Below are 4,246 nucleotides of genomic sequence, written 5' to 3' on the forward strand. Positions count from 1 at the left end.
TAGGTTTGGAGGGATTACTCCAAGTTGGGCCATGTGATTGATCAGCACTTGATACTAACCATATTCTCATTTACAGTTATAATTTCCAGAGATGTGATCTAGCCCAAGTTGTATGCACAGGGAAGAAATTGTTCACAAATTGGGGTTTTGTAAATCTAAAAAGTCAATAACATTTGAAATGTATATTACTAAATGTCTGATCTTGACCACTTCCTGTTGTTCTGTATATTGATTTTAGAAAAAAACGGTGCCACGTACAACTGTGATTTTTGGCCATCTTACTCAGTCCCCCTCTGCTGCGCAGGACAAGAGGATTTTTTTCCCATCAATGAAAAATAAAAGAGTTATTAGTGTTTAAAAAATGTTGAGATTCTCTCTTCTGAAGGACACGCCCCTTCCGGAGGAACTATAAAACCCGGAAGAGTTGAGTGCCTCAGTCAGTCTTTGCAAGATGGGGGAGTGAGAGGGTCGCGTCTCTCTGTCTGAGCTGTGAATAACACTGAACTCTTCCCGTCCACGCCCCTCTGGTGGGAATGGGGGGACTATAAAACCCAGAAGAGTGGGCATGGCTCAGTCTCTGCAAGATGGAGGAGAGGTCATGACTCGCTGTCTTTAGTGGCCTTGCACCCTGCTTGAAATGGAATTTCAAGGAATAGCTGTGAGTGAACTGCCAGCCCACCAGCCGTGAGTGAGTGAGCTGCCAGCACAACAGGCTTGAGTGACTGTGCTGCCAGCCCAAGAAATCATTCGGCCCACAATGTCCATACTAGCCCTCTGGAAACCAGTCCCTTCTGCCCACAACAGCCATACCCCCCAACTGGCCACCAATGTTGGAATTGGTGGAGAGGTGGAATATTGCGTTGGGGGACCAGCCCTCCTGTGTGATGCTGGGACCCAACGGGTCCCACTTAGTCTAGTATAAGATAAAATCTGAAGGATACTTGACCACAGAACAAAGGTGAATAAGGTGGTGCACAGGGCAAAGGTGAATAAGGTGGTGCAAAAATGTTCATGCTATTGTGTACAGTTTTTGCGTAGTTCCTTGAGATTGCATGCACACAGACAGACAGACAGACAGACAGACAGACGTCCAAACAAAATGAGACTTTTAGTAATATACTAGACCAAGTGGGACCCATTGGGCCCCATTCCCCCAACGCAATAATTCCCCACTCACCCGTTCCCCCAACACAACCCGTTTCTACCACTCACCCATTCCCCCAACGTAATACTCCACCACTCACACCATAGCCCCGAAGGGAGGCCTGGTCCCCCAATGCAACCCGTTCCCCAACGTAAGATTTCACCACTCTCCAAGCACTGGAATTTAAAAAAATCCAATTGCACTTCCCCTGCCTCCTCCAGCCCTTCCAATTCAAATTCCACTTCCCCTGGCCCCTCCCACTTCTGTTCAATCACTTGCTGCCAGGACCACAACTAAGTATTCTATGATGACAATATTGTTGCAAATGTTGGGTGGAGGACTGTGAGTTTCCATTGTAACATCACAGCTGCAACTGCCAGCAATGAAGTGTTGAAGTGATTATCAAAGTGGATTTGGTAAATTAAGAAATGTGATTACTTATAAAATATAACATCAATCTGATCGAAACTTGATACAAACTACCACGGGTCAATAGTGAATAAAGTGGTGCAAAAAAGTTTTGCAATTGTGTACTATTTTGGCATAATTCCTTGAGATCGCACACAGACAGATGTCCAAACAAGACAAGACTTTTAGTAATATATAGATAGATATAGATAGATATATGCAATGGAAGGGAAATAGTGCCCAGTCATCAGGTGTAAAGGGGCAATATATGAGGTAAGGTTAGAGGACAGAAGAAATATAATAAGAATCATGTTCAAAATAATCAAATGATTACGTGTTTAAGAAGGAACTGCAGATGCTGGAAAATCAAAGGTAGACAAAAATGCTGGAGAAACTCAGTGGGTGAGGCAACATCTATGGAGCAAAGGAAATAGGCAACGTTTCGGATCGAAACTCTTCGGTAGTTAAAGATAAATTATCTCCTCTTCATGGGGAATTAGGACCAAAAGAATGCAATCTCAAAAGTTAGAACTGGGGCATTTAGGAATAAAATTGTATTTTTAAAATCCTGAACATTGAACTAATTTACCTAAAAACCCAAGGTTTCCAGGTCAACTGAAATTTTCAATAATGAAATGGTGATGTATAGTCATTGTGTTGATGAGTGGCAGACAGTAGGACTAAATAGAAGTCTCTGTTCCTGAATCCTTTTTGTTTTTTTAACAACAATTTCCTATATCTACTATGTCACAATACATATTTTAATTGCAGCATATGTAATAAAACACTACAGATCCATAGTATAACACTGTCACGCATTATAAAAGTAATTCCTGAGAATCTGTATTGTTGCTGCCATTGTCACGTCAGAAATTAATTGAAAGTCATCCAGATAAGTGTTGAAGCAAGGAACAACAAGAGTAATCACACTTTCGGGAATGTAAAGAAGATCTCCAAACAGTTGAGGAATAAGAAGAACACATCTGGCAACATATTTCTGGCAGATGCAAGAGCACTAGGGCAATAATAATACATGATTACAATTATCCAAACATTAACCAGAACACAGTCAGAGTATGGGCAGCACGGTGGCACAGCGGTAAATTTGCTGCATTACCGCACCAGAGACCCGGGTTCGATCCTGACTACGGGTGCTTGGCTGTACGGGGTTTGTACTTTCTACTCGTGATTAGCGTGGATGTACTCCGGAAGCACCAATTTCCTCCCACACACGAAAGGCATACAGGTTTGTAGGCTAATTGACTTGGTATAATTGTAAATTGTCCCTAGTGTGTCGCTAGTAGTAGTATTAATGTGCGGGGATCGCTGGACAGTGCGGACCTGTTTCCATGCAGTATCTCTAAACTAAACATGAGACCATTTTGACCTGTATATTGCAAGCCCCAAAACGGGGCGTGGAGTGGTGGTGTTAAGGGGGAAAGGACACAAAAATCTTCATTTTAAGATATAACCATATAACCATATAACCATATAACAATTACAGCACGGAAACAGGCCATCTCAACCCTTCTAGTCCGTGCCAAACACATAATCTCCCCTAGTCCCATATACCTGCGCTCAGACCATAACCCTCCATTCCCTTCCCATCCATATAACTATCCAATTTATTTTTAAATGATAAAAACGAACCTGCCTCCACCACCTTCACTGGAAGCTCATTCCACACAGCTACCACTCTCTGAGTAAAGAAGTTCCCCCTCATGTTACCCCTAAACTTCAGTCCCTTAATTCTCATGTCATGTCCCCTTGTTTGAATCTTCCCTACTCTCAGTGGGAAAAGCTTTTCCACGTCAACTCTGTCTATCCTTCTCATCATTTAAAAAACCTCTATCAAGTCCCCCCTTAACCTTCTGCGCTCCAAAGAATAAAGCCCTAACTTGTTCAACCTTTCTCTGTAAGTTAGTTGCTGAAACCCAGGCAACATTCTAGTAAATCTCCTCTGTACTCTCTCTATTTTGTTGACATCCTTCCTATAATTAGGCGGCCAAAATTGTACACCATACTCCAGAATTAGCTTCACCAATGCCTTGTACAATTTTAACATTACATCCCAACTTCTATACTCAATGCTCTGATTTATAAAGGCCAGCACACCAAAAGCTTTCTTTACCACCCTATCTACATGAGATTCCACTTTCAGGGAACTGTGCACAGTTATTCCCAGATCCCTCTGTTCACCTACATTCTTCAATTCCCTACCATTTACCATGCACGTCCTATTTTGATTTGTCCTGCCAAGATGTAGCACCTCACACTTATCAGCATTAAACTCCATCTGCCATCTTTCAGCCCACTCTTCCAACTGGCATAAATCTCTCTGTAGACTTTGAAACTCTACTTCATTACCCGCAACCCCACCTCTTAGTATCATCTGCATACTTACTAATCCAATTTACCACACCATCATCCAGATCATTGATGTACATGACAAACAACAGTATGAATTAAATTGCTTCGTTGTAATTAAGTTGTAAAGTTGTAAATATTTTTAAAGCAGAGATAGACAAATTCTAGATTCAAACAGGTGTCAAGGCTTATGGGGAGAAGGCAGGAAACGGGATTAGGAGGCAGAGATCAGCCATGATTGAATGGCGGAGTTGACTCGATGGGCTGTATGTCCTACTTCTAGTATAATATGTGAACTTGTAAATTAAGGCAATAAGGATGACGTAT

Source organism: Leucoraja erinacea, chromosome 1, assembly GCF_028641065.1.
Source record: "Leucoraja erinacea ecotype New England chromosome 1, Leri_hhj_1, whole genome shotgun sequence".
NCBI lineage: Eukaryota > Metazoa > Chordata > Chondrichthyes > Rajiformes > Rajidae > Leucoraja > Leucoraja erinaceus.